Genomic DNA, 10263 nt, shown 5'->3' with positions numbered 1-10263 from the left:
GAATTAGTGGACATGGAACAGAAATAAAATGCAGCACACCTGTCCTTACCAAAAGGTTAAAAAAGCTTTGGAAAGTCTCTATAAATAAAGTAAAAATGTTGCTAAAGTGGAAGTATGTGGGAGTGGGAGATGAGAGCAACAGTTAGTGAGGGTGCAGCCTGCTCCCCCGGGGCCACCAGGCTCTCCGTGGTCTGGTGCTGGTAAGCACCTCTTAGTCCTGCTCTGAGACAGCAGCCGAGGTGTGGATGAGCTCTGAGCTGAGGGTTGGGCCTGACCCTGAGCCACCTTCCCCCACAAGACTCGCTGTAGTGTAACGGGATGTGGGATGTGTGTCCCACCCGTCTTAGCAGGGTCATGGAGGTGGATTTGCCGCTGCAGCAAGGAGGAGAAAAGACACGGAGAGAGGAAGGTGGGGAGTGCTCCTCTCTCCCGCTCCCTATCCCTGGGGCACAAGGCTGGGGCTGGCAGTGAATGAGGATTTGGTACCTGTCCCGCATCTCCTCAGAAGGGCAACGGGAGGGCAGGGATTGGGGAAATTTCAGCCGGTAGATCCACAACAGTAACGATCACTTTTGTTTGTGCACTAATTTGAGCCAGCAAGGTGTGTTGTGTTCATCTTCTACGTAGCATCACCATGATAGGTCCTGCAGGCTCAACATCAGCTCACGGCTAACACCATGGCTTGCTTTGTGTGAGAATTCATAATCTCTTAAACCAGGAGTCCATTCCCTCTCCTTTATGAAGCCCTTCATCTTTTCCAAAGACAAGTTTTCATCAGTTACTGATTTTTTCTGCTTCAGTATTCCTGTGATCTTCACAGTGAGCTCTTTTTTTCCTTGCAAAAGCCTCTGATAGCCAAGGCAGACTATTTCTGTCCAGACCAGCCTGATCTCTTTTCTTCCAAAATATTAAATCGCATCCTTGTTCTCTGATTCTTTCATTCTCCCTGCTCTCTTATTTGGAGCACCTACTGTGGAAAGGTACTGAAGCATTACGCACACTTTACTGAACCAAGCCCTTCTCCTCCTTCATCACACATCTTTTCTAAGAATTTGTAAGAGATAATCTCCTACAGGAGTTTCTCTCCTTAAGCCTTATTTCACTTTCAAGTCATACAGCTTGCCTGACAGCTTCAAATCATATTGTGAAGTCTCGGTCGTCTAGAAACTAGCAGTTTCTCAAAATTGTTCTTCAGGAATTTGGAGGTCTATTTTGGCTGTTCATAGACGGCTACAGAAATGCTTAGGACTTTGCTTGCCTTCATCAGTGGTGGCAAATACTTTCCTTTGTACTGGAGTTTCTTTTAACTAGTTGCCACCAGTCCACTTGCCACTGGAAAAGCCTCTTGCAGCATTGCTAGGTTTGAGTCCTTTTTTTTAATTTTATTTTCATTGCAGTGCTTCAGTTTTATTCAATTTGAAGGGGAGTGGAATCCTTCATACCCAGATAATCTGTCTCGGATGGCTTCCCCAGTGTGATCCTCTTGGGCTTCCCTGTGAGCCTCTTGAGTTCGTATGGATATGAAAATCGTACTTGTCCGTTGTTCGAGTAGCGCTCTGAATTTTTAGAAAATGACAGGACTCAAACAGCTGAAGTAATTTTTTGGGTTTTTTTCTCCTTTGTGTTAAGGAGCTTCTTGCTAAAACCTGCCCTTTTGTCAGATGCTTATTGGAGGCTTTTTCCAGACTAGAGACCACCTGCTGGTTCCATGGTCTGCACAAGCAACTTCCATCAGCTCCTTCAGTGAACACCAGGTCTGCAGAGAGCCCAGAGCTGCATTGTGGGGGATCCCAAACACAGCCGCACACACTTTAACCTGCAGCAGAAAAGCCCATTTTGCAGGCTGCTGACCATTTTGTCTCTTGAGTTCGTGTCCTCAGACCACTGAGAGCAAAGGCAAGTGAGACAGAACAAGCTACACTAAACAGGCTTACGCTTTAGGCAAGGCTTTTCCAAATCCACAGTTTTCTGTTAGTGGTTCAACACCCCGGTAAACAGCATGAGAGGGAGAATCCTGAAAATCGCTCTGGATGGGACGTGGACAACTTGCCTGCCTGCCTCGCGCTGAGGGAGGCTGCACCTCTTGCCCTGAATTCCTGCCCTCAGTATTTGAGTTACCATTCGTTGCATTTGTTGTTTGAAGAAACAAGCAAGTAGGAGGCTGGGAACACAATGCAAATGCTGTACTGCCTGGCGTACACAGAATAAACCCTACGGCCTGCAGGAAACACCAGCTATACGTACGATGACCGTGCATGTAGCCTCTGCACCATAAGCCCAGCAGCTCTCCATAGCGTTAGGCAGTGCCCACGTGTGTGTTAGGAATGTGCACTGCCTAAGCAGAAGTTTTTTTTTGTGAAAACGTCAAACGTTTTGTGAAAACTTTGTGAAAAGAAGTTAAAACATTTGTGAGAACTGGTGTGTTTTCTGTCCACTTCCAGTGGTGCAGAAGCTGTGAGCACGTTTCTCTGGGACCGAGGGCATTGCTTCGTGAAGCATTCAGCGCGACGGCACAGCAGCATCAGAGCTTTCACCATGGATAGGCTACCTGACACCCACACATCTCAGAAAAATATGAAAGCACCTCCAGGCCTTCCCAGACAAGATTTCCAAGCACACACAGAAAAAAAAAAAAAAGAGAGCATGTAAGGGAATAAAAGAGCAAACAGAAGGTGGCTGTAATGGGGCCTCTCTTATCTTAGTGCTATGATGCCAAAATCATACCAAGCATCAGCATAAAAATTGGAGGAAGCAAAATGTTCAGCCTTTAAAACTGAAGGAGAAAACCCAGGAAGGCTTTTGTTCTCTCGACATGGATGTGGAGATATATCTGAAGAACATCTCCCCCAGAGGGCAGTACAACTTAAAGAATGGAAATGTCGCCCTGGCAGCTTTTAAATGGAAATCGGCAATTTGAAGATGTGGTTTTTTATCTCAACAATGTTAACAGAAAAATAGCCTACAGGGATGTATTTTCTGGAATAAATCTGTGTACACAGTACGACTCTACATTTCACTCACTTTAAGTCTCATTTAAGTGAAACTACAAAAATTCCCCCTTTTTTTTTCCCCCCTTGATCCTCTAAATGAAAAGTAATATTGAAATAATGTCTGTGATAACAGGTTATGATATCCAGGGTTATGTCTCTATTGTGAGAGAGAAGCAGAGCATGAAAGAATAAAATTCTTGTTTCTGATGGACTATGCAAAGACTCGTAATAGAGATATCTGAAACTAAATGGAATTCAGAGGCCATATTTTTAAAGGACTGACCTAGATGTAAATCTAATACTGATTCAAATAAATAGATAGGACTACAGAATAAATGCTTCTCTTTATCTCCCTTTTGCAAGTTTTTTTTTTTTGTTCTAACAATACCCGTTTATGTAGATCAAAATAAAATGATGAAATGCGTTTAAATGGTAAAGCATTATTATTGTTATTGTTATTATATTGTGTTTTGTCATCTCGAAAAATACATTACTGAGTAGAAACTGATTAACAACATACATACTTATTGTAAATAGGTATGGCTTTAATCCTTCTTTAGAACAGAGTGAATAATCTGAAACTTTCATACAGCTACAGTCATGAAGCAAAGAACAAAAAATCATTAGATTGTACAAATTGCTGTCACTCCATTCATGGAAACAGAAGATTAAATGCAGATTGGGTCAGGATTGTAATTAATGTTCCTATTAAGCTCCATCACAGTCATTGCAAGTGAGAAAGGAAAACTAATTTCTACCTCTGTTTCTGTTATTTTTTGCTTGGAAAAAAATGCTCTCCAACGATAAATTAACAAGACAGTTCCACATCTCTACATAATGCTCTATGTTTTTAACAGGAAAAGATAGAAATATTTGTAATAAAATCAAATCCCTTCAATTTGTATAGCATAGTATTGTTCAGTGTTTCTAAATAATTGGCATTTTGGAGACTGCTGCTAGCCTCGTACCAGTGTGTGATGGATGCCTCTAAAACCCAATACTGACAACGTTCAGTCTATTCCCATCTTGCCTAGCGGTCCAACCATCAGAAGCTTTGTGTTTGTATTATTCATCCTGGGGATAAGAAACTTGTGGAATTCATCAAGGAATTATTCCCCCCCCCTTATTTTCATCAGCCAGTAAGATTTTCGAAGACCTGGGCCCATTTGTCAGCCAGTGAGATTTTAGAAGACCTGGGTCCATCTGTGTTCCTCAAAACCATCCTCTCTTGTGTACTGGAGGGCTCACCCTGGTGTCCGAGAGGACCCGAGGGCACATAACGGCCGGCATTGTGTGAGGCTGCCTCCAGCCTCAGTGCCCTGGTGGCAGTGGCTTTGCGAAAGGCAGCTTTTCAGCACAGGTTTGGAAGGAAGCTTGTGCTGAGGGTTCCCTGGGTGCACGCTGGCCGGCTGTTGCCCTGCCCGTGAGTGAACACCGATCAACAGCCTAACGAGAACAGAGAGAGAAAATGCTGTGAAAGCTGCCCCTGCACATCCCTCACTCCTGTTCAGTGTTAAAGGATAACCTGCCTCTCTTCACTGGGGTTGGTTTTTTTTTTAATCTTTTGCAGACAGGCCTGGTTTCCTTGGCTTTTACTCAGAGCAGATTTAGCAAAAAACAGTTCAGAACTGAAAGCCATGCTATCACCATCTCATTATATATGTATAAGTTATCCTCATAGGTACAGATGCACACAGACTATTTGTGGTTCCTCATGTTTCATGTAGATGTGTGTATATAGATAAATATGTATGTGTGTAACTACCTACCTGCATGTTGCACACTGATGTACGTATCTGTGCACACAAACACCTTCACATATGTACTCGTATGCGTTAATATGTTACTTGAAACGAACTGCCATGGATCTTCATGCTGTAACAGCACTTCCAGTGAATTTGCTGGCACTTCACTCTTCTTTTCAACACTACAGATACACAGACATTTGGCTTTTACCAATTTCTTTTTATTAGTAATGGCTAATTGGGAGTCAAATCCTTTTCCTGAATTTTTATAAATGCTTCTTAACTTCTAGGTGAAATGTACCTCTGGGACAGAACCTGAACTGGCACAGCATCAATCACCTCTCTCCACTGAATTTGGTTGAGGTGCATGTGCTCCAACATTAACTAAAAAGGTGGTGATTTTCATATATATAGTAGGCAGCACATATAATTATTTGAGCTGTAACATTTTTGTTAATTGCATTTCTTTTGACAAATACGTGTAACTACTGTCTCATCTAAAAATAGACCAAGAAACGTAGACATTTTTCTCTCAGGATTAGTAAGCAAGTTTTAAATTAGACAGCTTAATTCTAAGTGGCCTCAGAGTTTGCTCCTCATAGTTAAGGCCTAGATTAGAAGATAGTGTTCTAGCTGGTATCTGCTCAATCTCTTCTAGATAGCAGTATCTGGAGCCAGTTGATCATTGAAATAAGATTTTTAGAATAACTCTTACCATACATACACACAAAAAGCAAAACTGTTACAGAAAGTTGATACATTTTTAGAGAAGACAATTTAATTTTTTATTATTATTATTTTTTATATCTGCAGGGATGTTATTTGAGCTGTGCTGACATACATCAGCTGTTACTGCTCTGTATTTTTAATGACCTTCCTTTCATTTTCAAAGGCAATGAGGACGTATTTCCCTCAATTATGAGTTTTGTCTAAACATAAAGTTTGCCAGTCAGGAGTGGCGATACAGGTGTTCTAACCTTCTTAAAATGTAATCATGAGGAGGTAAAGCTGTAGGATTTTAGTGTTTGCTCCATGAAAGCACGTACCTGTTGCAGCAACAAGAAAGCAACAGCTAGGGCTGTTAGGGCTGATATTATTTTGAAGAAATTAATAACATTGGTGGGATCAGATGCTGTTCACTGGCTATTTTAAACAAATTAAAATATAAAATTGCTGAACCACTAGCTGTTATTTAACTGGCTCTGGCAGTGGTCCCAGAAGCCAGAGGGCAACAAATGTGATGCCAATTTTTCCAAACCCTCCGGAGGCACCTGCACAGCTTAGCCTCCCAGGAACACACGCTTCACAAACCTAATAGCATTCTTTCAAAAAGTTAGTGAGTGTATGAATAAGGGTGATTTGGCTTCTGCGGTGTACCTGGATTTCTAAAAAGCCTTACAAAATCTCCTCACTAAGAGCTTTCAAAGCAACTAATCAGTCATGAAATGACAAAAGAGGCTCCCTTTTCGATAAATAGCTACTAGCAAGATCCATCAAGGGCTATTAAACATAATTGTCCAGTTGCAACCTCAATTCAGGAAATCCTTAAAATGGTAATTGCTGGAACCGGGATGGCAAAGCTATCACCACCTGCTTGTCCTTGACTTGCACCCTTTCCTGAAGTATTTGCAATTGGCCTCTGTCAAGGACATAATGCTGGGCAAGAAGACTTTTACCGTGACCTACTGCATCCTTTCCGATATTCTTGTCTGAGTGTCATATTATGCACTGAGTAATAACAACTATTTTCCTCTTTTTAATGATAAAAAGGACTCTTCCTTACATAACTTAATAATTTTGTTTAAAAATAGAGCAAAATTTCCACATCAATAGCTTCTTATATGGAGGATACCAAACTTCCAAAATTTGAGCCCTTGTTGTCGTGGGTTTTTTTAAATGCTGCAGTACAGTGTAGCGGGCAATGCAGAAATCTATCATTCCTCTCGGTTTTAGAAGATTTTGGAGAAGGGAACACGGTTCCTTCAGTTTGAGAACTTGTAACGAGAGACCTCCTCTGCAAAGCCCTGGGAGACCAGCAGGGACACAAGGCAGCCGAAATCCTTCTACCCAAGAGCTGCATTTGTGCAGGGAAAGCAGCGTGTACGCGTGTGCCTTAGTAACTTGCACTGAAGTACTGAACACGAGGAATAGTTCAAACTGCAACATGAACTCTGCATCTGTATAAACTCCCGTAAGAGAGAGCAACACTGTTCAGGTCAACTTTTTAAATGTAAACATTCTCCCTCACTACAGCTTCTTTCCCAGGGCGACCATATATATGTTAGTGGCAGGTTCAGGTGTAGAAGCAAGCAGTCCAGTCCCTCAAATCAAAGCTGTTAGGAGAAAAGATTTATGTCTGTGTACTAAACGGACAAATTGCTCTCTCAGTCTGTTAAGCTGTCAGTATGATCTCTTGGCAAGCTAGAACAGTTCGCTGCTATTTTTCAGAGTGGAACAAATTGCCTGTGTGCAAGTATAGCCTAATAGTAAAAGACACCACGGATATACCGATCAATGCATAAGGAACTAAATCAATGTTTATTTTCAGAATCCTTTGACTTCATATGGAACCATTTTTTAAACAGAGAGAAAAAGAATCAATGTTTTCAGAGATTAATGCCTAAATTGATACATAAATAAGCCCCATTAACTTCAGCTAAACTTGCTGATTCTCTGGACCTCCAGTTAGCAGACCGTTCAGGCCACCCAGAAATCATGCCTCATTTTAGGTCCCTATTTACAAAAAAAAAACCCTTGAGAGAATGCTGAGAGCCAGAAGTAATTTTTAATGATTGCTTAGTTGTGATGATGGGCAACTTACTTTGGAGAAACCAAAGTTAAACTGATTTGATACCATGAAAGAAAAAAACTACACTGAACAACAAGAACATCCTTCTGCCATTTTTCTTCTCTGGCTTGCCAGGTTGGTTTGAAGAACGGTGGTTTTTTCACTGCTAAATCTGAGTTTTATCACTCTTGGTATTCTGCACTGGAGTAATGGTACTGGAACAGGCACTTTGTAGTAATGATGGAAGAGCCATGGGCTAGAGGAAGCGTTCAGAAGCACTGGTATTTCTGTGACTGCTTTGGAATATGTTCAGCACTGATTTCCTCTTTAGGCGTATGAAATTACCCAAGCACAGCAAGGTTTTGTTGCATACATCCGGTTCAGTACACTGCATGTGGAACACGGGAATCTCAGTAATTTTCTTTATTGATTTAATAGACACTTTCTGTCAACAGAGTCACAACTTCAAAGTCTTTAAGTGCTGTTGAGGGACCAGAGCAGAACCCTTTTTAGTTTGCAGATAACAAAAGCCCAGTTGATGGGTGGGTGGGACTGGCAGAGAACCTGACTGCTCTGTGCAGCCTGGATCTGGATGGCATGCCTGGCTCCCACTCATCCAACAAGCAAGCTCACAAGGTGATGGTGTCTCAGGTACTGAGTCATGACCTATAACCACCTTTGATGGTCAAGCACTGACCCACAAGAGATTATCAAGAAAGATGTAAGTACTAGCAGTATTAAAAGTAAAGGTATTTGAGGTATTTACTTCGATACAAATAAACTATTTCTTGGCTGAGGTCTACTGGATAATATTCTGGCCAATCTACATGGCTTCGCAGATACAGCTTAGCAACAAGGAGGCTTTTGTCTGGGGGTACCAACACTTCTCTTTCCCATTTATTTTAACTGTTCTGTCTTTAGGCTGCATTTTACCTGTATTTGTTTCTCTAACTATGACAAATAGTTATTTTTTTTCTTGAAGCCTTTATGACAAGGAGGGATACCAATGATAATGGTAGCAGGAAATGCTTACGTAGTCTGCTGCGAATTCAACATGTCCCCTGTAGGATCCATTTCCTGTGTATAAAAATTCCGATGTCTGAAAACAAGAGAGGGGGTTATTTAATCATGCAAGAGTTTAGGACGGGTCTGCTGAGTGTACTACCACGAATGTGGCAGTACATCGTATTCATTGCTAGCAGCTTCTTGATTTCTTCCTGATCCCAGTTGCAGATTGGTTTATTTTAACCTAAGGCAGGAAAATGAATCACTGTAACTATTGTTTCTCTATCAGTGCAAGATTTTTTACTTTTTTCATACTAGTGCAACAGGATTTTTGCTGTTTCATCTGTCTCACATAAGTGGATTACAAACATTGATTTTATAAGTCATTGATGATCTATTATAGAAATAATATCTGGTCTAGATTTGCTTTCTTAGTTTTTCCAGGCTTTCCCACCATATCATTATGGCAAATTTGCTTGATATGTTCTCTATATTTTATATAAATAACTTATTTTAGATGGATATCCTTTCAGATCCAGACTGAAAAGTGTTTTTCTTATCTTGCCTCTTGACTTTCATTGCAGCTTAACTTTTATCCTAGAAAGCATCTGTCTTCAATGACAACACGTGCCAGTGGCAATGTGTGGCAACCGTAGAGAAAAAGTCTTCACCGAAAGGAAATACCACCTGACCTCCCTCCTTCTCTGGGCTGCCAGGGTTCTAGCCTGTGGCAACCCCCAGCTCCTCTGGCTCTCCAGAACCTGCAGTAGTCAGCAGCATGATCAGGGCAGCTTCTGACAGTTCCTTATTGCACTCCCACCTTACATCTTACCACAGCTTGTCCCAAGCAGCCATACTGTTTCACACCTACCCTGGCACGAACCTTTCAGTGCTGAACTGGATCAACTGCTATTTTGTCTCTAGGGCTAAAGCTAAGTCATGCCTGGGTTGTGCTGTCTCCTGGTGGGGGTTGGCACTACGGTTTTCAGCAGCCTCCCACCATTTCTGTAAGGCCCCCAGACCAGCTTTGTTTGTGGGCAAAGTAATTTGGCAAAATATGACCAAGTTGCAAATACCATTTGCCTGTCTCCATGTGACACATCTATTTCAGGTGGGCATGCAAGGTCTCATAAAAAAAAGGCAATGAGATTTTCTGCCAGCTCTGAGCAGTGAATCAGAGCTTGGGGACAAAAATGTTGTTCTTGGCTACCCACCTGATATCCAGGTAAGAAGAGCCAGCTCCAGGCTACTCAACAACAGAGGCAGATTTCAATTTCAATGCTCCAAGAAAAAGAATTAAATGTAGTATGTCTTCTTTCCGGGGTAGTAAAATCTGTGACAGCAGTGTGTCAAGTGAGGCGATATAACAGGTCTGAAGGAGGTCAGTGGTGGTTTCAGGGCGATGTGGATGGTGAAAGAGAAAGATTGAAGTGATGCTGGTCCAAGTGGTGCAGGGGGTGGATTAAAGTTCACTATCCAGTGTCCGTCATACCGGGTAAATTAGAGGCCCAAAAATGCCCTCATCTATCTCTTGCAACATGCCCAATTGAAGGCCACTCTAAAGCTTTCTTAATGCTGTCTTAAATTATGTGCCCTAGATAAACATCTGGTTCCCCGAGCTCCCCTACATAGTCAGCAAGCAGATGATAGTTAACCCGCTGGTATTTTTCTCACTGATTTAAGCATGGAGTCTGGGGGAAGAGGGCTTTGGCCTCTGGCATATCGGTGACAGGAC

The sequence above is a fragment of the Leptosomus discolor genome, chromosome 2 (genome assembly GCF_034619465.1).
Source record: "Leptosomus discolor isolate bLepDis1 chromosome 2, bLepDis1.hap2, whole genome shotgun sequence".
NCBI classification, from domain to species: domain Eukaryota; kingdom Metazoa; phylum Chordata; class Aves; order Leptosomiformes; family Leptosomidae; genus Leptosomus; species Leptosomus discolor.
The sequence above is the reverse complement of the archived record's forward strand: the minus strand, read 5'-3'. Positions refer to the sequence as shown.